This window comes from Triticum aestivum, chromosome 7A (assembly GCF_018294505.1).
Source record: "Triticum aestivum cultivar Chinese Spring chromosome 7A, IWGSC CS RefSeq v2.1, whole genome shotgun sequence".
NCBI classification, from domain to species: Eukaryota; Viridiplantae; Streptophyta; class Magnoliopsida; order Poales; family Poaceae; genus Triticum; species Triticum aestivum.
Genome location: NC_057812.1, coordinates 710,911,473 through 710,937,605, shown reverse-complemented (window position 1 = coordinate 710,937,605; position 26,133 = coordinate 710,911,473). Strand labels below are relative to the sequence as shown.

At 46.3% G+C, this 26,133-nt stretch overlaps 2 pseudogenes; both read right to left on the bottom strand.

Annotated features, from left to right (window-relative positions):
• Positions 1–316: 316 nt before the first annotated feature.
• LOC123146902 (desmethyl-deoxy-podophyllotoxin synthase-like) lies at positions 317–21,821 on the bottom strand (annotated as a pseudogene).
• A 2,007-nt stretch (positions 21,822–23,828) lies between these two features.
• Positions 23,829–25,220, bottom strand: LOC123147236 (premnaspirodiene oxygenase-like; annotated as a pseudogene).
• Positions 25,221–26,133: the final 913 nt, after the last annotated feature.

Here is a 26,133-nt window from a genome sequence, read left to right as displayed (position 1 = left end):
TCCATCATGCTGCATTTTGCACTACTAGGAAAAGGCTATAGATGGAATGGACACTAATGGCGCACCTGTCATGTGGTGCGCCACTACTATATAGCAGTAGCATCACATCACAACCATAAGTGTTCTGCACCAGCATCATAACAATCACATAACTACATAACAAAAGCAAACTTGTTCATCATTACAAAAGCAAACTTGTTCAACTTAACAAAAGAAAACTTGTTCATCATTACAAAAGCAAAGTTGTTCAACATAACAAAAGCAAACTTGTTCAACCACATAACTACAAACTGAGACACATAATACAATAAACAACTCAATATCCCCAGTAGTAGGGGTCATCCCAATGATCCTCCGCCTCTTGCCATTGCTCCAAACCTTCTTTGACGGTTTCGATTTTCTTCCATGCCTCGTAGGTGACGTACGCATCTTTCGCTGCGTACTCGATGAGGTTGTTTGGCAGTGGGCTGTCCCCCCATCGTTTGTGGTCCAATTTCTTCTTGATCTTCCCCTTCATTTCCTTGTAGGATGGGTGGATGAGGCTGGCTGCAAACTCAGCCAAAGACTGCCACTTCTTTCCATCGTTTGAAACTCTCCATTTGCTCTGCATGTCAACGTGTTGGAAATATGCCCTAGAGGCAATAATAAAAGTATTATTATATTTCATTGTTCATGATAATTGTCTTTTATTCATGCTATAACTGTATTATCCGGAAATCGTAATACATGTGTGAATACATAGACCTCAATATGTCCCTAGTGAGCCTCTAGTTGACTAGCTCGTTGTGATCAACAGATAGTCATGATTTCCTGGCTATGGACATTGGATGTCGTTGATAACGGGGTCACATCATTAGGAGAATGATGTGATGGACAAGACCCAATCCTAAGCATAGCAGAAAGGTCGTTTAGTTCGTTTGCTAGAGCTTTGCCAATGTCAAGTATCTCTTCCTTAGACCATGAGATTGTGTAACTCCCGGATACCGTAGGAGTGCCTTGGGTGTATCAAACGTCACAACGTAACTGGGTGACTATAAAGGTGCATTACAGGTATCTCCGAAAATAGCTGTTGGGTTGACACGGATCGAGACTGGGATTTGTCACTCCGTATGACGGAGAGGTATCTCTGGCCCACTCGGTAATGCATCATCATAATGAGCTCAAGGTGACCAAAGTGTTGGCCACGAGATCATGCATTACGGTACGAGTAAAGTGACTTGCCGGTAACGAGACTGAACAAGGTATTGGGATACCGACGATCGAGTCTCGGGCAAGTAACGTACCGATTGACAAAGGGAATTGTATACAGGGTTTGATCGAATCCTCGACATCGTGGTTCATCCGATGACAACATCGAGAAGCATGTGGGAGCCAACATGGGTATCCAGATCCCGCTGTTGGTTATTGACCGGAGAACGTCTCGGTCATGTCTACATGTCTCCCGAACCCGTAGGGTCTACACACTTAAGGTTCGATGACGCTAGGGTTATAAAGGAAGTTTGTATGTGGTTACCGAATGTTGTTCAGAGTCCCGGATGAGATCCCGGACGTCACGAGGAGTTCCGGAATGGTCCGGAGGTAAAGATTTATATATGGGAAGTCCTATTTTGGCCACCGGAAAATATTCAGGATTTTTCGGTATTGTACCGGGAAGGTTCTAGAAGGTTCCGGAGTGGGGCCCACCTGCATGGGGGGACCCACATGAACGTGAGTAGTGGGGGAAAGGCCCCACACCCCTGGTCAAGGCGCACCAAGACCCCCCCTTAGAAGGAATAAGATCATATCCCGAAGGGATAAGATCAAGATCCCTAAAAAGGGGGGATAACAATCGGTGGGGAAGGAAATGATGGGATTTCTTTCCTCCCACCTTGGCCAACGACCCAATGGACTTGGAGGGCAAGAAACCAGCCCCTCCACCCCTATATATAGTGGGGAGGCTCATGGGAGCTTAAGACAAGCCAAGGCGCAGCCCCTCCCCTCCCCAACACCTCTCCTCCTCCGTATATGCTTGGCGAAGCCCTGTCGGAGTACTGCTGCACCAACTACACCACGCCGTCGTGCTGCCGTTGGAGCAATCTTCCTCAACCTCTCCTTCCCCCTTGCTGGATCAAGAAGGAGGAGACGTCTCCCGTCCCGTACGTGTGTTGAACGCGGAGGTGCTGTCCGTTCAGCACTTGGACATCGGTGATCCGAATCACGTTCGAGTACGACTCCATCATCACCATCCCCTTGGCTAGCTTCCGCTCGTGATCTACAAGTGGTATGTAGATGCAAACTCTCTCCCTTGACTCGTTGCTTAGATTAACTCATAGATGGATCTTGGTGAAACCGTAGGAAAAATTTTAATTTTCTGCAACGTTCCCCAACAGTGGCATCATGAGCTAGGTCTATGCGTAGTTCTCTTTGCACGAGTAGAACACAATTTTGTTGTGGGCGTGGATTTTGTCATCTTACTTGCCTCTACTAGTCTTTTCTTGCTTCGGCGGTATTGTGGGATGAAGCGGCCCGGACCAACCTTACACGTACGCTTACGTGAGACCGGTTCCACCGACTGACATGCACTAGTTGCATAAGGTGGCTGGCGGGTGTCTGTCTCTCCCACTTTAGTTGGAGCGGATTCGATGAAAAGGGCCCTTATGAAGGGTAAATAGAAGTTGACAAAATCACGTTGTGGTTATTCGTAGGTAAGAAAACGTTCTTGCTAGAACCCAATTGCAGCCACGTAAAAGATGCAACAACAATTAGAGGACGTCTAACTTGTTTTTGCAGCGATTGATCATGTGATGTGATATGGCCAGAAGTTGTGATGAATGATGAATTGTGATGTATGAGATCATGTTCTTTGTAATAGGATTCACGACTTACATGTCGATGAGTATGACAACCGGCAGGAGCCATAGGAGTTGTCTTTATTTTTTGTATGACCTGCGTGTCATTGAAGAACGCCATGTAACTCACTTTACTTTATTGCTAAACGCGTTAGCCATAGAAGTAGAAGTAGTCGCTGGCGTGACAACTTCATGAAGACACGATGATGGAGATCATGATGATGGAGATCATGGTGTCAAGCCGGTGACAAGATGATCATGGAGCCCCGAAGATGAAGATCAATGGAGCTATATGATATTGGCCATATCATGTCACAACTATATAATTGCATGTGATGTTTATTATGTTTATGCATCTTGTTTACTTAGGACGACGGTAGTAAATAAGATGATCCCTTACAAAAATTTCAAGAAGTGTTCTCCCCTAACTGTGCACCGTTGCTACAGTTCGTCGCTTCTAAGCACCACGTGATGATCGGGTGTGATGGATTCTTACGTTCACATACAACGGGTGTAAGACAGTTTTACACAGCGAAAACACTTAGGGTTAACTTGACGAGCCTTGCAGACATGGCCTCGGAACACGGAGACCGAAAGGTCGAACACGAGTCGTATGGAAGATACGATCAACATGAGAATGTTCACCGACGATGACTAGTCCGTCTCACGTGATGATCGGACACGGCCTAGTCGACTCGGATCGTGTAACACTTAGATGACTAAAGGGATGTCAAATCTGAGTGGGAGTTCATAATTTGATTAGAACTTAATTATCATGAACTTAGTCTAAAACCTTTGCAAATATGTCTTGTAGATCAAATGGCCAACTCTCATGTCAACATGAACTTCAACGCGTTCCTAGAGAAAACCAAGCTGAAAGATGATGGCAGCAACTATACGGACTGGGTCCGGAACCTGAGGATCATCCTCATAGCTGCCAGGAAACAATATGTCCTAGAAGGACCGCTTGGTGACGCTCCCGTCCCAGAGAACCAAGACATTATGAATGCTTGGCAAACTCGCGCTGATGATTACTCCCTCGTTCAGTGCGGCATGCTTTACAGCTTAGAACCGGGGCTCCAAAAGCGTTTTGAGCATCACGGAGCATATGAGATGTTCGAAGAGCTGAAACTAGTTTTCCAAGCTCATGCCCGGGTCGAGAGATATGATGTCTCCGACAAGTTCTACAGTTGTAAGATGGAGGAAAACAGTTCTGTCAGTGAGCACATCCTGAAGATGTCTGGGTTGCACAACCGTATGACCCAGCTGAACATTAACCTCCCAGATGAGGCGGTCATTGACAGAATCCTCCAGTCGCTCCCACCAAGCTACAAGAGCTTTGTGATGAACTACAACATGCAGGGGATGGAAAAGACCATTCCTGAAGTGTTCTCGATGCTGAAGTCAGCAGAGGCTGAAATCAAGAAAGAACATCAAGTGTTGATGGTCAATAAGACCACTAAGTTCAAGAAGGGCAAGGGTAAGAAGAACTTCAAGAAGGACGGCAAGGAGGTTGCCGCGCCTGGTAAGCCAGTTACCGGGAAGAAGTCAAAGAATGGACCTAAGCCTGAGACTGAGTGCTTTTATTGCAAGGGGAAGGGTCACTGGAAGCGGAACTGCCCCAAATACTTAGCAGATAAGAAGGCCGGCAAAACCAAAGGTATATTTGATATACATGTAATTGATGTGTACCTTACCAGTACTCGTAGTAACTCCTGGGTATTTGATACCGGTGCTGTTGCTCATATTTGTAACTCACAGCAGGAGCTGCGGAATAAACGGAGACTGGCGAAGGACGAGGTGACGATGCGCGTCGGGAATGGTTCCAGAGTCGATGTGATCGCCGTCGGCACGCTGCCTCTACATTTACCTACGGGATTAGTTTTGAACCTTAATAATTGTTATTTAGTGCCAAGTTTGAGCATGAACATTGTATATGGATCTCGTTTAATACGAGATGTCTACTCATTTAAGTCTGAGAATAATGGTTGTTCGATTTATATGAGAGATATGTTTTATGGTCATCCTCCGATGGTCAATGGTTTATTCTTAATGAATCTCGAGCGTAATATTACACATGTTCATAGTGTAGATGCCAAAAGATGTAAAGTTGATAACGATAGTCCCACATACTTGTGGCACTGCCGCCTTGGTCACATTGGTGTCAAGCGCATGAAGAAGCTCCATGCCGATGGACTTTTAGAGTCTCTTGATTATGAATCGTTTGACACGTGCGAACCATGCCTCATGGGCAAGATGACCAAGACTCCGTTCTCCGGAACAATGGAGCGAGCAACCAACTTATTGGAAATCATACATACCAATGTGTGCGGTCCAATGAGCGTTGAGGCTCGCGGAGGATATCGTTATGTTCTCACTCTCACTGATGACTTAAGTAGATATGGGTATGTCTACTTAATGAAACACAAGTCTGAGACCTTTGAAAAGTTCAAGGAATTTCAGAATGAGGTGGAGAATCAACGTGACCGAAAGATAAAGTGCCTACGATCAGATCGTGGAGGAGAATATTTAAGTCACGAATTTGGCACACACTTAAGGAAGTGTGGAATCGTTTCACAACTCACGCCGCCTGGAACACCTTAGCGAAATGGTGTGTCCGAACGTCGTAATCGCACTCTATTGGATATGGTGCGGTCTATGATGTCTCTTACTGATTTACCGCTATCATTTTGGGGATACGCTCTAGAGACAGCTACATTCACTTTAAATAGGGCACCATCTAAATCCGTTGAGACGACACCGTATGAATTATGGTTTGGGAAGAAACCTAAGCTGTCGTTTCTAAAAGTTCGGGGATGCGATGCTTATGTCAAGAAACTTCAACCTGAAAAGCTCGAACCCAAGTCGAAAAAATGCGTCTTCATAGGATACCCTAAGGAAACTGTCGGGTATACCTTCTACTTAAGATCCGAGGGCAAAATCTTTGTTGCCAAGAACGGATGCTTTCTGGAAAAAGAGTTTCTCTCGAAAGAAGTAAGTGGGAGGAAAGTAGAACTCGATGAAGTACTACCTCTCGAACGGGGAAGTGGTGCAGCTCAGGAAAATGTTCCTGTGATGCCCACACCAACTGAAGAGGAAACCAATGATGATGATCAAGGTACTTCGGATCAAGTTGCTACTAAACTTCGTAGGTACGCAAGGACACGTTCCGCACCAGAGTGGTACGGCAACCCCGTCCTGGAAATCATGTTGTTAGACAACGGTGAACCTTCAAACTATGAAGAAGCAATGGCGGGCCCAGATTCCAACAAATGGCTTGAAGCCATGAAATCCGAGATAGAATCCATGTATGAAAACAAAGTATGGACTTTGACAGACTTGCCCGATGATCGGCGAGCGATAGAAAACAAATGGATCTTTAAGAAGAAGACAGACGCGGATGGTAATGTCACCATCTATAAAGCTCGACTTGTCGCTAAGGGTTATCGACATGTTCAAGGGATTGACTACGACGAGACATTCTCTCCGGTAGCGAAGCTAAAGTCCGTCCGAATCATGTTAGCAATTGCCGCATACTATGATTATGAGATATAGCAGATGGACATCAAAACAGCATTCCTTAACGGGCATCTTAAGGAAGAACTGTATATGATGCAGCCGGAAGGTTTTGTCGATCCTAAGAACGCTAACAAAGTATGCAAGCTCCAGCGATCCATTTATGGGCTGGTGCAAGCATCTCGGAGTTGGAATATTCGCTTTGATGAGATGATCAAAGCGTTTAGGTTTATGCAGACTTATGGAGAAGCCTGCGTTTACAAGAAAGTGAGTGGGAGCTCTGTAGCATTTCTCATATTATATGTAGATGACATACTCTTGATGGGAAATAATATAGAATTTTTGGACAGCATTAAGGCCTACTTGAATAAGTGTTTTTCAATGAAGGACCTTGGAGAAGCTGCTTACATATTAGGTATCAAGATCTATAGAGATAGATCGAGACGCCTCATAGGTCTTTCACAAAGCACATACCTTGATAAGATTTTGAAGAGGTTCAAAATGGATCAGTCCAAGAAGGGGTTCTTGCCTATGTTACAAGGTGTGAGATTGAGCTCGGCTCAGTCACCGACCACGGCAAAAGATAAAGAAGAGATGAGTGTCATCCCCTATGCTTCAGCCATAGGATCTATTATGTATGCCATGCTGTGTACCAGACCTGATGTAAACCTTGCCGTGAGTTTGGTAGCTAGATACCAAAGTAATCCCGGCAAGGAACACTGGACAGCAGTCAAGAATATCCTGAAGTACCTGAAAAGGACAAAGGACATGTTTCTCGTTTATGGAGGAGACGAAGAGCTTGTCGTAAAGGGTTACGTCGACGCTAGCTTCGACTCAGATCCGGATGACTCTAAGTCACAAACCGGATACGTGTATATGTTGAATGGTGGAGCAGTAAGCTGGTGCAGCTGCAAGCAGAGCGTCGTGGCGGGATCTACGTGTGAAGCGGAGTACATGGCAGCCTCGGAGGCAGCGCATGAAGCGATTTGGGTGAAGGAGTTCATCACCGACCTAGGAGTCATACCCAATGCGTCGGGGCCAATCAAACTCTTCTGTGACAACACTGGAGCTATTGCCCTTGCCAAGGAGCCCAGGTTTCACAAGAAGACCAGGCACATCAAGCGTCGTTTCAACTCCATCCGTGAAAATGTTCAAGATGGAGACATAGAAATTTGCAAAGTACATACGGATCTGAATGTCGCAGATCCGTTGACTAAACCTCTCTCGCGAGCAAAACATGATCAACACCAGAACTCTATGGGTGTTCAATTCATCACAATGTAACTAGATTGGTGACTCTAGTGCAAGTGGGAGACTGTTGGAAATATGCCCTAGAGGCAATAATAAAAGTATTATTATATTTCATTGTTCATGATAATTGTCTTTTATTCATGCTATAACTGTATTATCCGGAAATCGTAATACACGTGTGAATACATAGACCTCAATATGTCCCTAGTGAGCCTCTAGTTGACTAGCTCGTTGTGATCAACAGATAGTCATGATTTCCTGGCTATGGACATGGGATGTCGTTGATAACGGGGTCACATCATTAGGAGAATGATGTGATGGACAAGACCCAATCCTAAGCATAGCACAAAGGTCGTTAAGTTCGTTTGCTAGAGCTTTGCCAATGTCAAGTATCTCTTCCTTAGACCATGAGATCGTGTAACTCCCGGATACCGTAGGAGTGCCTTGGGTGTATCAAACGTCACAACGTAACTGGATGACTATAAAGGTGCATTACAGGTATCTCCGAAAGTAGCTGTTGGGTTGACACGGATCGAGACTGGGATTTGTCACTCCGTATGACGGAGAGGTATCTCTGGGCCCACTCGGTAATGCATCATCATAATGAGCTCAAGGTGACCAAAGTGTTGGCCACGAGATCATGCATTACGGTACGAGTAAAGTGACTTGCCGGTAACGAGACTGAACAAGGTATTGGGATACCGACGATCGAGTCTCGGGCAAGTAACGTACCGATTGACAAAGGGAATTGTATACAGGGTTTGATCGAATCCTCGACATCGTGGTTCATCCGATGATAACATCGAGAAGCATGTGGGAGCCAACATGGGTATCCAGATCCCGCTATTGGTTATTGACCGGAGAACGTCTCGGTCATGTCTACATGTCTCCCGAACCCGTAGGGTCTACACACTTAAGGTTCGATGACGCTAGGGTTATAAAGGAAGTTTGTATGTGGTTACCGAATGTTGTTCGGAGTCCCGGATGAGATCCCGGACGTCACGAGGAGTTCCGGAATGGTCCGGAGGTAAAGATTTATATATGGGAAGTCCTATTTTGGCCACCGGAAAATGTTCAGGATTTTTCGGTATTGTACCGGGAAGGTTCTAGAAGGTTCCGGAGTGGGGCCCACCTGCATGGGGGGACCCACATGAACGTGAGTAGTGGGGGAAAGGCCCCACACCCCTGGTCAAGGCGCACCAAGATCCCCCCTTAGAAGGAATAAGATCATATCCCGAAGGGATAAGATCAAGATCCCTAAAAAGGGGGGATAACAATCGGTGGGGAAGGAAATGATGGGATTTCTTTCCTCCCACCTTGGCCAACGCCCCAATGGACTTGGAGGGCAAGAAACCAGCCCCTCCACCCCTATATATAGTGGGGAGGCTCATGGGAGCTTAAGACAAGCCAAGGCGCAGCCCCTCCCCTCCCCAACACCTCTCCTCCTCCGTATATGCTTGGCGAAGCCCTGTCGGAGTACTGCTGCACCAACTACACCACGCCGTCGTGCTGCCGTTGGAGCAATCTTCCTCAACCTCTCCTTCCCCCTTGCTGGATTAAGAAGGAGGAGACGTCTCCCTTCCCGTACGTGTGTTGAACGCGGAGGTGTTGTCCGTTCAGCACTTGGACATCGGTGATCCGAATCACGTTCGAGTACGACTCCATCATCACCATCCCCTTGGCTAGCTTCCGCTCGTGATCTACAAGTGGTATGTAGATGCAAACTCTCTCCCTTGACTCGTTGCTTAGATTAACTCATAGATGGATCTTGGTGAAACCGTAGGAAAAATTTTAATTTTCTGCAACGTTCCCCAACACAACGTACTTGTCGGGGTTGATCTCCAAACCAGACAACTTCAGCTTCTCCTTGTCACGTCCAATGGACAAGCCAACAAAGATGTACAGCTTCTTCTCCTGCAGGAGCGGGCGGAGTTCCTTGGGCCTGCATCAAATTAATCTGGTGCATCAAATTCATCTACTTCAAAAACTTCAGAAACTACTAATTAGACAGAAACTTCAGAACTAGTATTGCATCTACTTCAGAACTTCAGAACTAGTATTGCATCTACTTCAAAACTTCAGAACTATTTCATCTACTTCAGAAACTTCAGAAACTACTAATTAGACAGAAACTTTAGAACTTCAGAACTAGTACTGCATCTACTTCAGAACTTCAGAACTACTGCATCTACTTCAGAAACTTCAGAACTATTACATCTACTTCAGAAACTTCAGAAACTTCAGAAACTACTAATTAGACAGAAACTTCAGAACTTCAGAACTAGTATTGCATCTACTTCAGAACTTCAGAACTATTGCATCTACTTTAGAAACTTCAGAAACTACTAATTAGACAGAAACTTCAGAACTTCAGAACTAGTATTGCATCTACTTCAGAACTTCAGAACTATTGCATCTACTTCAGAAACTTCAGAAACTACTAATTAGACAGAAACTTCAGAACTTTAGAACTAGTATTGCATCTACTTCAGAACTTCAGAACTATTGCATCTACTTCAGAAACTTTAGAAACTACTAATTAGACAGAAACTTCAGAACTTCAGAAACTTCAGAACTTCAGAACTAGTATTGCATCTACTTCAGAACTTCAGAACTATTGCATCTACTTCAGAAACTTCAGAAACTACTAATTAGACAGAAACTTCAGAACTTCAGAAACTTCAGAACTGGATGTTTTTACCATTTGGTTGCCGCGGTAATGTGGTATACCAGGACGAGATCCTCCACGCATAACTGCAGAACTGCAGCCATTTGCGGAGGTTCGTCTTCCCTGGTATACTCGACATCAACGCCGATCGACCGAGAAACCATGCCTCCGAGCCTCCTCCTCATGTCGCGGATCCTCTTGTCGGCTTCGTCTGGATTGCTGGTGCATACGACATCCAGTTTCTCCTTCAGGTGGATATCAACCATGAGCGGCACGGTGTAGTCCTGCTTCTGCCCGGGGACCGGAACGTCGTCGTCGACCACCAGTGGCTCCTTGCCAGATGCCTCACCACGGTGATGCTTGGCAGACGGAGGGGAGTTGCTCCACGATGCCTCCGTCATTCTCTTGGCAGACGAAGGGGAGTTGCTCCACGATTCCTCCGCCATTGCCCTCTTGGCCAGCGATGGTGGAGGCAGAGGGGAGTTGCTTGATGGTGGAGGCAGAGGGAGGCAGAGGGAGGAAGATTGAGTGGCAATGGAATGAGGAGGGAGGCAGAGGGAGGAAGATGGAGCGGCAATGGAATAGGAGGGGAGTTACCTGCGTCGTGGTTGTGGGGAGTTGCCAGTGGAGGGGAGACGTGGGGAGTTGCCTCCAAAACTCAAACGTCCTGCCCTTTGGCCCTCAAAAACTCTGGAGGGGAGACGTGGGCCCTTTGGTTTCTCCTGTTTCTGAAACAAAACAAAAAAATAACAGCCATATTTTGCTCTAAAATTAATGATCACTGCAACCATATTAGGAGATCAAAAATGGCACCAAAACAGTCACTGCAGCCATCCAAAATGGCACCAAAACAGCACCAAAACAACATCAGCCAAAACAACATCCAGTGGCGCACCAGTAGTGCGCCATTAGAAGGCAAAATCGGTGCGCCACTAGCATGCCTTTTCCTAGTAGTGTTGGCAAGAACAAGCTTGAGTTGTACACACCCTGATTTAATGCTGCATTTTCCAAGTTTTTTGTATTTTTTTGAATTTTTTTGAATTTATAATGCACTCTAGACTGACTGCTGAAAACATCGGTCTATGCCTCAAGGGGGCATTGTAAAATAAAAAATTTCAAAATTTTCTTTCATAGACATGTTTGGCACATGTGGGTCACCATGTACAAGAAAATTTGGGTGATTTGGAGGTGGTGGAAAAATTCACCTTTTTTCAAAAACTGGCTTAAGTTAGACCAAATGGTCCCTCCGGAATGCGGGCATTTTTTCGACCACCTCCAAATCACCTCAATTTTGGCACAGATGATCTCTTCCACAAACAAAACTAGGTTTCCAAGTTTTTGTATTTTTTTGAATTTTTTTGAATTTATAATGCCCTCTAGACTGACTGCTTAAAACATCGGTCTATGCCTCAAGGGGGCATTGTAAAATAAAAAATTTCAAATTTTTCTTTCATAGACATGTTTGGCACATGTGGGTCACCATGTACAAGAAAATTTGGGTGATTTGGAGGTGGTGGAAAAATTCACCTTTTTTCAAAAACTGGCTTAAGTTAGACAAAATGGTCCCTCCGGAATGCCGGCATTTTTTCGACCACCTCCAAATCACCTCAAGTTTGGCACACATGATCTCTTCCACAAACAAAACTAGGTTTCCAAGTTTTTGTATTTTTTTGAATTTATAATGCCCTCTAGACTGACTGCTTAAAACATCGGTCTATGCCTCAAGGGGGCATTGTAAAATAATTTTTTTTCAAAATTTTCTTTCATAGACATGTTTGGCACATGTGGGTCACCATGTACAAGATAATTTGGGACCTGCATGCAAGAGTCGGGGACCTGCATGTGAATAGTGATTCATCAAGGCCTTGACAGCTACCGGCACAGCGGCTGCCGCCCGATTTGCATGCAGCGAAGATGAACGTGCATGGAGGTTTCTCAAAGATTTCCAAGCACACCCCAGTGGGCCCCGCTTATTTAAAAAATACGTCAGTCATTATTGCTCTGTAAATGAAGAATATGCATGACAACCATAGTAAGGGTGAAGAATCATATTCATCCTACAATGATGACCAACGCTTGATAAAATCACCTCGATGAAGGTATTTAAGCAGGTAAAGGAGCTGCTCGAGTGGCGAGGTGGGACTATTTTTAGTTAGACGAGAACAACGTGCGAGATCGTACGCGACGTGGGCCGTCCGGAGCTGCAACCTCGGAAGGGCCGGTGTTTGGGTCGACGTAGGAAAACGGCCTGCCATGCATGCATGGCGTCGGTAGTCTCGCCTAAATGATGGACACACACCGAGCCAGCCATGCAGACTGTGGGATCGCGCGGGAGATCCGTCTGGCGGCCGTGTGTGCATGCAGAAATACATCACAATAATTATTCTACTTGACAATAACAAGTGCTCCATGCTAGCCCTTATTCCTGTTCGAAATACATCATCATTCTTAAAGTTGGACATCAAATGATACACATAGAAAATGGAAACAAAAGATGTCGAACTAATACAATAACATGGCAGTACAACCGCACTTCACTAAATTACTATCACGATGAAATAGAATGTAAAGACCACATCACACAAAGCTGAATGGCACACGACGTTCTCTGACTCATCATCAGTTCATGCTGTATGTAGATATCACAGTTCAGCCTCGAGATCCTACATAGAAGAATATAATAAATCACATGGACATCAATTATGTGTAAAACACATTCAAAAAATAAATATGAACATATTTTGTACCTCTAGCAATTTAGCGCATTCTGTGATCTTGACTTCTTTGTCTTTGCCTGCAGCCTTTTCTTCGGTGCACCTCGTCCTGCCACATGCACAGGATCCAGAACCTTATCAACTTTCTCCGAGTGCGGTATCAACGGGCCAAACCTAATGCTGTTATGCTGAGAATTAGTTGACTCCTTGCTGTCAGCTTGTTCAAAACTTGATTGCTTGCCATGATGTTGTGCTTGCAAAAGCATCTTTAGACGGTGATAGTCCTCATCAGAGTGGCATGCCTTGAAACTTGCGGCGTGACTACAATTCCGCAACTCGCGGTACCTCTGCAGGCTTACCGAATAGTCATACATCTGGTTTTTTCTGGTAGGTGTGTATGCACATTTTGCATTCATAGTCCATCTAGTGGGAATGCAACAACCTGGCAGAATTGTTTGTTTTAAAATCCCCAATATGTAAAAAATGTGGGAACATGGTGTGCCTGCGCATTCCAGCTTACGGCAAGAACAACTCACCCTGTGCAAAAGACCTCCTTGCTCTTCAATGTGCACTCCAAACTTTTTATCCAATTTTTCCTGCTTGGACACAACATAAGTGGAATCTTCTGATCCATCTAGTATCTCTCTGATCTGACATTTGCTGACAGCGTCTATGCTCCATAAGACCATCTTAAAGACACTAGGTGTGAAAACTGTTGCGGCGTGTTTCTCAAGCGGCGAAGCATTTTCCTCTGTAAATGAAACGGACGACGTCATGGAGAGCTTCGTTAATCCGTCGCGACGCAAGGCAACGCTCGTAGTGCTCTAGCATTTCAAACAACGACATCTTACCCTCAAGATGCGTATGTAGCACAGAGTTCAAGCTCTCACTCCTCTGATTGCTGCTCAATCCTAGGAAACAACGCCCCTCAAGATATGGAGCACACCAAAACTTTCTCATCTGATACATCTGATGCAGCCAAGACTCCTCACTGGTTACTTTATTCCGTTGTAAGAATTGTATCCATTTTATCTCATGCTCTTCAATGGAAAAAGTATCATAAATGAAAGATCTGAATTCCTCCTTTATGTCGTCATCATGCAGATGGCGTACAATGTTTTGCTGAATGTGCCATATACATAGTCTATAGTTTGAGTCTGGCCAGACCACCCTTATTGCTCTCTGCATTGCAAGGTCCCCATCTGTGATCACAGATATCGGATGCTTCTGTGCCATGCAATTAGAAAAGGTCCGCAACATCCACTCGTATGCCTGGCTTGTTTCGTGAGAAATTATACCACAGCCAAAAATAACAGTGCTGCGGTGGTGATTCAACCCGACAACGGCACGAATGGCAGATTGTATTTGTTGGTTCTGTATGTGCTATCGAAAACAATGACGTCTCCGAAAGCCTCGTAGTCAAGTCGCGACTGACTATCAGCCAGAACAGTCCCTTCAGATGGCCATGCTCGTCTACCAAGTACTTGAAGAAAAAATCCACATCTCGCTCTCGCCTCGCCATCATGTGCATGATCACCGTATTAGCATCACCGGCACTGATTGTCTCCTGCTTATTAGCATGGCAGAAATTATAAACGTCCCTCTTTATGCATCCGACCTTATCAAATCCACCGTATTGAAAGCACAAAATATCCATAATATGGTATTTGCGGATCCCACATTTTTCCATGTCCGCAATGTCTGCTTCTGCTCATCGCTAATTCGTCTGTGCGAACGCAGCAGACAAGAAAGATCCCGTGGGGCTAGAGGATGGTTGTGCTCATCGATGAAATCCTTGACAAACCACCGACCGGTTTCCTCCTGTCTCGTAATGACCAATTTAGCATTACACCCAACACGAGTTAAACTTCGTGGCCTCCTCTTTCTATCTTCCATCTTTCTTTTCATGTTCTTCTCTTCGCGAAACCCTTGACGACTACACACAATTTTCCTTAAAGTTATGTATTTGTTGGATCCATCCCACTCAACGTAGCTTTTCCTCACACTAAAACCTTTTTCAAGAGCATATTTTTTGTAGAATTCATAGCCTTCAGCCTCACTATCAAACATCTTGCTGACAACATTTACATACTCGAACATACTCTCATCACTTGCATACGCCATGTCTTCCTGCATATGACATGTGAGGGAAACCAATCATCAACATCTTTCTGTTTATCAATGTTGCAGGTGTAAAATAGCTCATAGGCAAAGACAAGAGCATGGAAAAGACTTTGCTTGTTTGTCTTCCTGCATATGACATGTGAGGGAAACCAATCATCAACATCTTTCTGTTTATCAATGTTGCAGGTGTAAAATAGCTCATAGGCAAAGACAAGAGCATGGAAAAGACTTTGCTTGTTTGACATGTGAGGGAAACCAATCATCAACGTCCAACAAGTAGTATCTCATCTTCCTTTAAACTATATTTCATGCACTATGCAAACCTAAAGTGATGATGACTTTAATAAACTAAATTAAGTGAACTATGGAACCAGTATCTCATCTTCCTTTAGTATATCTCATCTCAAACGTCAAGTAAGTCACTTTTTTCTGCGGTACCAAAGGAAGTAAGCAATGCCCTCAACATCTTACTTAAACACACATGATGCGATTAGCTCAAGAGAAACTATGCCACGATGAAGCTTTCCATTCGTTGTTCTAGTCTGTACCCGGATCTTGTGGGGTTGAGGTTGTACTGCATGCACGGTGGAGGGGCGCAACGGCCAAGAGAACGAGCAGAACGCCAAGCCGAATTCATACCTTAAGGATGGTATGCGCGAAGAGATGGGATCGCCCGCCGCGGTCGCCGCCGATTCAGCCGGCGTAGATCCGGCCTTCTTCTTCTTCGGTGACGGCGTGGGGGGCTGGGGTTGGTTGGGTGGAGGACGAGGACGATGAATTTATTCCTCTCGCCGGGCAGGTCGAGGACGAAGAAGGTCAGGAGCGGCGAGCGGCGACGAATAGATCGGAGGAGGATTCTGAACTGGATCGAGTAGACATGGATCTGGTCCTCAGGTGATCGGTTCAAGAAAAGATATTTCCCTCTGGACCATTATGCCCTTATCACAATTAACATATTAAATTTAATCAATTAAAATTTCCCGTAAGATCTGACGGCTAATAAAAATCAGACGTGATCAGACATGTAAGTACTGCTAAGTACTCCGAGTACTAACCCAATCACCGTAAAACAGCTCTAAAAGTTAAGGTCTACCGTGGTGATTGAAACTCCAGCTCATGTATAGCTTTTCTTCTTACCCATCAAATTGCAAACAGAGCGACCAAAGCATTCACAAGGCAAACAGTATGGCGGTCCTGTTCCCTACACATGCCATATGGGCATTTCTCTTTCTTTTCTGTCCTCTTAGTGCATGTTCTGACTTTGTAGGTGACCATTATTCACAATGGTAGCCCATGCAAAAACACTGGACAGTTACGAGACTTAGGCCCTTGTATGGAACTTTGGATATATAGAACATAGACGACTCTGCTGCTTCTGATCGATGCTCATGGCCATCGCCCCCAACGCCACACACCGAACCATACGTGTACGGCCTAGATGTGGCAACGGGCTAGACGGCCCCTACCAATATGGAGACAAGTAGACCCACACAAAGCTCATTGAATGGTCAAGCAAATGACTTTTACACCATTGTAATGTGCTCTGACATGGTCAGTGTTGCTGTCGAGCTGAGCCCACATGTGCACAGCTCAAATGCAACTACAGGGCACATCCGCACATGCTGATGGTCACGACTGACGAGCAAGGCATACACCATCTTTTGGGTGCCCATAACTGCTCCCATGTGCAATACTCCCATTGAATGCTTGACAGATAACTTAGATCATCACATGGGGAGTAACAAATAAGACTATCGAGTGATGTGTAAATTAAGGCAGTCACATCCACCAGGCCCAAAAGCCTGCTCAGTGAAGTCACTGCGGGAATAATCTAATATGCCGACAGTTTTATGTCGGGGCTGACGGCATACCAGCAGATATGTCGACAGCTGACGAAAAGCCGTCGGCGAAAGCTTGGCCATCAGCAGCATTGTACCTATGCCGGCGACAGCCGTCAGCAAAAACCAGGCCATCTGCATTGCTAACGGCCGGTTCACACCGTCATATCCATGCCAACCGCCGTGAGGCGCCTGTAGGTATTTTTTTTAACTTTTAAAAAAGTTTGAATTTGATTAATTTAAATCTGACCGCGGGTCCTTGTCGGGGGATCCTGCTTTATTTATAAAAAAATCAGCTTGTTTAGGTTTATGTCTTACTCAAAAAGTTGAGACCGCGGCTCCTAAAAATGAAATAAGGTTCTCACTATCTAGCGCACGTCTCGGCAATGCATCTAGCAACGCCGAAGGGGGTGTGGGGGTGTGTCTCCAGGGGATCTTGACGGATTCGGTCGGTGCTGGCCTTTGGTGGATCTGTTTGGATCCAATCTTCGTGCGTCTACAGGCTGGATCCTTCCAATCTACACTTCTCGTCATCAGTGACGGTTGTTGTTCTTGTACACCGGTCATTTTGGGCCTTAGCAGGATGACTCTTTGACTATATACTAGAACAAGTTGCTAGGGGATAGATCTAATGGAGGGCCAATGATGGTGGCGCGTCTTCGGCTCACTCTAGTGCTCATAGTCATTTAGGGAATCTATATATGAACATGGTTGTAACTGTTGTTACTTCTGGTGTTCTTTGTACCGCCATGCGCTATGGCAGATGATGAATAGATCCAAAGTTCTCTTCGGTAAAATAACATGTTTTCACAATATTGAACATTCGAGTTTTTCAAAGCTCAATTGATATATATATTTTGGCGAGGACTAGAATTTAAGTTAATTAACACTTTTTTCTCATTGTGTAACAAGACAAATCACAATGTTATTGGAAAATAAAATTTTGACCACATAAATTGAGCACTACTCAAATGATGGATAACATGAAAAGCACCAGAATGCATCGAGTTCGTGCGATACATAATATTTGACAATAGAGCAACACACGCACACGCACACGCACACGCACACACACACGCACACACGCACACGCACACACACACACACACACACACACTGGCGGAGGGTTCCGGTGGGCAGGGTATGGCATCCGCCATACCTTGATTCTGGGGCAATTTTTTTTATACCTATGCATCTATCGATCGGCAGACTCTGGATCGGCATCGGCTGTTTCGTTCGACCGCAGCTAGCAGCGCTGGCCTGATGGCCGACGCATCCAGCTGTTGGGCCACGCAGGCAGGCACGACAGGTTCGATTCGATTGAGAGTGTCTAAAAAAGGTTTGATTCGATCGAGCGGCCACACACACAACGCACACGCACGCACGCGACCAACTCTACCCAGACGCGACGCAACCCTAAGCAGCTAGCGTGATGGCGGCTGCTGGCCATGTCGCGAGGACCAGGCGGGCGACTGATGACGGGGGCAGCTGACGGCGGCGGCAGGCTGGGGGCTTAGAGGGCTGCGGCAGCAAGCTCCAGCGAAGGAAGCAAGCGGCGGCTTCAGTGGCGGTAGAAGCAAGTTCCAGCAGGCGACGGCAGTTGGGAATTTTCCTGGTCATTCCCCGGTGTACGAACCAGAGGACTAATTGCAGCCACTTTGTTGGGTATTGGCAATTTTTCTTCTGTCAATTCTGCAGGATCTGAACCAACTACAGTAATTCTGAATATAACGGATAAAAATTTATGTAGCGACCTTGTACAATATGGTGGAAAGTTTGTCTATATGTTTTCATTCATGCTAGTGTACTGTGGACGCACAAGTTTTTGTTTTTATATGATTATGCATAAAAGCTAATAAGATGCCCAACCGTCGCAGTTCTAGACGCCATTGAAATCTTCATTATTGATTTGTTTTAGGTTATTTTCCTATTGAAATATGCCTACATTTTCATTGTATTGGGGTTTCCGTTTGTAATGTGTATTGACTCTTTTGATTTGCATCAAAAAAATTCTTTCCTTAAGACTTCGCCACACCTTAAAAAAAATCGTCCTCCGCCTTTGCGCGCACACACACACACGCACACGCACACACGCACACGCACACACACACGCACGCACATAATAAACAAACAACTTAGACCCCGGATTACATAATGAAACATCAAGTACTTATTTCTCTTACTCATTTTATTTAGCTCTGAAGACAAAAAGGGCTATAAGACATTGCCATGTTTGAATATTCATGGATTAGGAGAAGGCACATGAACGGTGGCATGCAGCCACAGGTCGCTCTTCCTCCTGGCTGTCATCTGGAGCTCCTCCGCCATGTCTAGCCCATCGGCGCCTCCTCCAGGGAGCTTCCAATCAAAATGGAATAACAGGCTCGCGAGCATGAGCTGGACGACCGCGATCCCGAACGTGATCCCAGGGCACATCCTCCTACCGGCGCCGAATGGCACGAGCTCGAAGTTCGTTCCCCTGAAGTCCGCCGCCGCATCACCAGCCTCCTCGAACCTCTCTGGCCTGAACTCCTCGGCATCGGCACCCCAGCTTGCTGAATCCCGCCCGATTGCCCATGCGTTGACGAGCACTATGGTGCCCTTGGGCACGTCATAGCCAAGGACATGGCAAGGTTCCTGACACTCCCGTGGGAGGAGCAGCGGCAACACCGGGTGTAGCCGGAGCGACTCCTTGATTACTAGATGCAAATATCGCAGCTCCTGCAGGGCCTCCTCCTTGATGCAGCTCTGCCCGGCGAAAGCATTGCGCACCTCTGCCTGCACCCTCCGAAGAGCCGCTGGACTCCGCATGAGCTCTGCCATCACCCATTGGAGTGTTGTCACCGAGGTCTCGCTCCCTCCCGAAAACATATCCTACAAAAAGTAGAACTTTAGTGTTGAGATGTTTTGGCTGAACTAATTTCTTTTGGATTGAGATGCATGAATTCAAGTATCAGCAATGCTTTAAATAGCCCGCTATGCTATGACATTTGGAGAACTCTCCGGTTAAGCTATGCACTTTTAGGGCTGAATTAAATATGACGCTGATAACTCGCTATTTCCCGCTATAGCATTAAATTTTGAGTATATTTAGCGCTGCCGAGCTTTGGTTGGGCCAATATTTTCTAAGCTTTTCAAAATCATGTCGCAGCGCGGTCCAAATTTATGTCATACTATTCCTTATTGTTTTATCAATATGATGCACTGATGCAAACCATGGTTATTGAATTAAAATGCCTGATTAGTACCATGTTTTTCTATGCTTGAACATGTCTATGTCAATTAAAATGCTTGATTAGTATCAATATGTTGCCTAATTTTATGTTTATTTTTCTTGATTTAAGTAAAAAAGCTAAATGCGGCTTAGCTTCATTACTTATAGCTTCGCTATAACTTTTCATAGCTTCTGGCTGAGCTGCATAGCCAACTATTTAGGACTATTGAGTATAAATGCATTGCACTCCTTTCCCCTTCAGCTTGAGCTCTTAAGTTCACCAAAAGAAGAGGAGGGGGGACTGGAGATCTTAGGCTTTAGGTGAACTTTTGGCGCATGTGAAGTACTCCCTCCGTTCGTGAATAAGTGTACTTCTAGTTTTTGTCCTAGGTCAAAGTTTTAAAACTTTGATCAACTTTATACAAAAAAGTACTAGCATTTATGACACTAAATTAATATCACTAAATCTATTTTGAAATGTGCTTCCATAAGATATCAATTTGATGTCATATATGTTATTACTCTTTTGTATATAGTTGGTCAAAATTTCAAAACTTTGACTTAAGACAAAAGCTAGAAGTACACTTATTCGTGGAAGGAGGGAGTACATGGTATACTAGAGTCTAGAGCCAAAGCGAAGAAGTCTTTAGTTCCATCTTACCATAATCACGGAACCAATTGTCCTGGCGTTGAGAGGCATGTGGGGGCTACCGTCACTCTGGATCCTCAGTAGCACGTCCACGATGTCTTCCTCCTCGCCGCCGCCGGCCGACCTCCTCGTGCGATGCTCCTCAATGATCCGGCCGATGAGCTGGCTTATCTCGTGGTTTAACGCCTCCATCCGGCGAATTGAGCTACTGAAGGCACGTGCAAGGCGCGACGATGGGAACAGGTCGGCGAGGCTGAACCCCGAGGCCAGCTTGATGCCCTCGTCCAGGCACTTCAGGAACTCTGCACGGAGGTCCTCGTTCTGCTTGCCCACCAATGCGTGCACGGCCAAGTTGGTGACGTGGGTGGTGATGAGGGAGCTGATGTTCACCGGCTCCGACGAAGAGGACAGCGACGAGACGATGGAGGAGACTAGGGCGGCGGCGTTGGCCTCGCGGCATCCCCGGAGGGACCGGACTTGCCGCGCGCTGAGTACCTCGGTGACGCATAGCTTTTTGAGGCGGCGCCACTGCTCGCCGTGGGTGCAAGGGAGATGGCGAGGTCGTCTGTCGTGATGGCGCGGAGGGTGGTGGTCCGTGGCCGTGTTGCGAATGTCGCGTCGTGGGTCTTCATGATCTCCCTCGACGCGACGGCGGACGAGGCCACGATGACGTTGAGCTCCCCGAGGCGGAGCAGCATGAGCGGGGCGTCGTACCGACGGGCGAGGTCACGCATGGCGTGGTGTGGTAGTGCGCCGATGAGGTGATGAATGCTGCCGATGACCGGCAGCCGCCATGGCCCCGGGGGAAGGTTCTCGCGTTCGTGCTTGCGCGGCGGTTTGAAGATGGCGATGAGGAAGAAAGGGAGTAGCAGGAGGGTGGCCATGAAGAGGTAATTGTAGTAGCCCACGACATCTTGATCTTGTTGTCCCATGGCCGGGGAGTGCGTCTTCTCTTCTCTGCGCGGGCACAGAAAAGAATAGATGCTCAGTACTCCTAGTTACGAATTACTACGTCAATAAAGACCGCACCACCATTGGAATAGTTGAGAGAGTAGTTCGGTTGAACATTATATACGTCAATAAGACCGCACCACCATTGGAGTAGTTGAGTAGGGCCTAGCCGTAATAATGGTTCTACATGAAACATGTGCAACACCGCATGGAACATGTGGTTAGCAAAATCAAAATTCATATATGAGCAGTGATATATAGTTACGGACATAACCCACCAAACAATTGAGAACCGACAAGATCACAGACAACTCTAAGATCTTAACTGAGCACATTGACAACTTCATAGTACTTAATTGGCATACCACGTGTTAAAACTGAGATACTTCGGTTTAATTAGTACTCCCCGTGAAGAAATATAAAAGCGTTTAGATCGTCTAAACACTTTTATATTTCTTTAGAGGGAATACGTGAAGGGTGCGGTTTGTACCTTTTCACCTTCTAAATGCTTTTATATTTCTTTATAAAGAGAGTACGTGAAAGGTGCGGCTTGTATCATTTCACCTAAGTTTTCATTAACAGCATTCCGCACCTCCATTATTGGAGTAGTTGAGCAAGCCTACCCATAATAATGGCACTACACGAAACGTACATTGATTGTCATAAAGAGCTACAAGAAATTAGTTGATGAATTTGGGAGGATATATAATTATAGAGATATGAACTTGCACAGTGGGAGCAACGAACTGGTCGCGAAACTTGTAGTCTTTGGTAATTTGAATACACTTTGGTCCAAAACCATCCTAGAGCATCTCTAAACGACCCCCTATAATTTAGAGGGGTAAATGGCCGAGTATCTTTAGAGGAGTACATTTACTCCTCTAAAGAAGTATCTTTCTTTTTTGAAAAAAAGAAGTGCCGTTTCTAACCGATCCCTTGGAGTAAAAAAGTTGCCTACTTTCTAATTTTAGTTTACATAGTACATTTCAACTACATATTTGCACACATACACTACTAGAATTTTCGAGTTTCCCGAGTGTCAGGAAAACTCGGCGAAAGTCGTTTCCCACTCGGCAGAGAGTTTGCCGAGTGTAGTTCTCGGCTAAGAGTATTCGGCCCGAACCTTTTAGGCAAAAACCACTTCGCCGAGAGTTGTTCATTGGGGGCTCGGCAAACCTTTTGTCAATCCCCAAGTGGTATACTCGGCAAAAGATGGATGCAGCCACGTGGCAGGCCACTTTGCCAAGAGTCATCCAGAGGGACCCGGCGAACTCGGAGGGCCCGAAGCGCGTCACGTGGTGCCCAATGAGTGTCGAGACGTCGTCTTCGCCAAGACCTGACTCGGACGTACTCGGCAAAGTAGGACGCACAAGCAACTGACATGTGGACAGCGATTTTTGCTGGGATCTCAACAATTTATATATGTCCCACCTGGTTGTTTTACACTTGACATGTTAATCAATAGTCCCACCTACACCGAATCTCACCAATTTATATATGTCTGTGGGTAGACAATCAACAAGCCCCTTAAGGAATAGGCTGGGCAAAGTTGCTATAAAGAAGAGAACTATTCAATCCAATATTTTTTTTCAGGAAAAACTATTCAATCCAATAATGTTTGATTCGTATGGCAACGTCTGACCATTTAGTATTGGGCCGTCGACCCATGAAGGACGTGTATGAGATGTGTGCGGGGCGCAGCGTGGCCTCACGTCTTCACTAATAATCATGTCGAGCAGTCAGCACCTGTCACCAACACGCTCCAATCCTAGGCGCCGCCTCGGAAATGCCTGCTTTGCTCGATCAGTTGTTTCCTGTCACCAATGCACGTGGAGGACTCTATCGGAATAAAAATCAAAATTTAAAAGTCCTTATTGTGTCCAACAGAAATTGTTTTTCAGTTTTTTAAGGACTTTTCTTTCCCGTTACAATACACCTCTTTTGCTAGTAATAGATAACATGACAAAGCACCGGAGTGCATCGAGTTCCTGTGATAGACAATACTGACAATGGTGCTCTGATAATACAACAGTGAAACACACACACACACACTAAACAAACAACTTAGACCCTGGATTGCATAATGAAACATTAAGTACTTTTTTCTCTGACTCGTTTTATTTAGCTACAAAGACAACAAAGGCTATACGACATTGCCATGTTTGAATATTCATGGATTAGGAGCAGGCACACGAAACGGTGGCATGCAGCAGCAGGTCGCCCTTCCTCCTCGCCGTGATCCCGAGCTCCTCCACCATGTCCAGCCCACCGGCACCTCCTCCAGGGAGCCCCCAATCGAAATGGAACAACAGGCTCGCTAGCATGAGCTCCACAACCGCAAGCCCAAACGTGACCACAGGGCACATTGTCCAGCCGGCGCCGAATGGCACGAGCTCGAAGTTCGTTCCCCTGAAGTCCACCGACGCGTCACCGGCCTCCTCGAACCTCTACGGCCTGAACTCCTCGGCATCGGTGCCCCAGCTCGCAGAATCCCACCCGATCGCCCACACGTTGACAAGCACCATGGCTCCCTTCGGCACCTCATAGCCAAGGACACGGCAAGGTTTCTGGCACTCCCGTGGGAGGAGCAGCGGCAACACCGGGTGTAGCCGGAGCGACTCCTTGATTACTAGATGCAAATATCGCAGCTCCTGCAGGGCCTCCTCACCGATGCAACTCTCACCGCCGGGCTTCGCATGAGCTCCGCCATCGCCCACTGGAGTGTTGTCACCGAGGTCTCGCTTCCCCCCGAAAACATATCCTACAAGAAGAGAACTTAACTTGAGAGTTTTTGGTGGAAAGATGCATGTGTCGAAGAACAAGAACATCTCCATGTAGCCCCTAAACTGCTTTTTGGGGCTGGCCCCAAGCCCCAATTCACAGGCATTGCACCTCTTGCGCATCAGCTTAAGCTTTTGGATAACATACCGATGCATGCAAATTCTATAGGTTATCAAAACCAAAGGTATTGAGTTCAAAACTACTCTGGCACAATCTGTATAATTAAAAGAGATGCATGCGAGGCACACAGATGAGAGTGCTGAAGTATAACTGCATGTATGCAATTCTATAGCATGGAGGCCAATCTTACGGTAATCACGGCACGGATGTTTCCAACGTCAAGAGGCACGTGGAGGCTGCCGTCATTCTGGACCCTCAGCAGCACGTCCACGAGGTCTTCATCGCTGGCACCGGCCGACCACCTCGTGCGATGGTCCTCGATGATGCGGTCTATGACCTGGCCTATCTCGCGTCGAGCCACTAAATACACGTGCGAGGCGCGACGATGGGAACAGGTCGGCGAGGCTGAACCCGGCGGCCAGCTTGACGCCCTCATCCAGGAGCTTCAGGAACTCATTGCTGAGGAGGGAGCTGATGTAACGTACCCCTAGGATTGGATCAGAGGAGGGGAAGGGAAGGAGGAGATGGCAGGGCAGCAGATCTAAAAGTAGGTGGGAGGAAGGGGATAAAGGAGGCCGAGGGAAGAACAACTTCCTCTCCAAGTTGTACAGTAATCATCCGTAATCCTCCCACCACACCACACACGCACATATATCACCCGTCTAGGCCTACACTCGATTGCCAGCTGTTCCTTGGTGGACTGGGTCTTGCTAGCTTGGGTCCTTCGCTACTTCTCGTCATTAGGTCCCTGACGATCGGTCCCACTGGCAGCCTCCTGGTTCCCCGCGTCCTTCGCGGCACACCCTTGGGTCATGACATTCTCCCCTCCTTGGGCTGCGGCTTGCCCCCAAGCCGATGATGAAGGAAAACGGCGCCAGAGGTCGTCCTGATCTTCTCACGTAGCCAAGGATCCTGGCAAGTCAGACCAATAAATGAGAACTCGCGAGCGTTTACTTGTGCGCGTTGACACTTCCTTGCTAGCCAGCACATTCAGTGGCACGTGCTCCGCTTATAGGACCGCCATGTCAGGTGGCAACTCAACTTCCACTGTGATATCAACTCCCACCGCACCCTTCAGCTGAGAAACATGCACCACCGGGTGGATCTGACTCATGGCCGGAAGCTTAAGGCGATACGCCACAGCACCAACCTTCTCTTCAATTTGATACGGCCCATAATAACGGAAAGCCAGTTTCTGGAAGGGGCGTCTCGCCATAGAGCTTTGAATGAACAGCTGTAACTTGAGGTAAACCCATTCCCCCACTACAAATGTACGATCCGTATGCTTTTTGTCAGCTTGTTTTTTCATTCTGTCATGTGCCCCTTTGAGTTGTTGTTGAAGGAGCTCCAGCATCACTTCCCGCTCACGTAGCCAAGCCGCCAAATGTGGCACCGTACACTGATCCACTTGCTCCACACCAAACTCCCGTGGAAGGGTTCCGTAGATTACCTCATATGGTGTCCGTCCGAGAGCAGAAT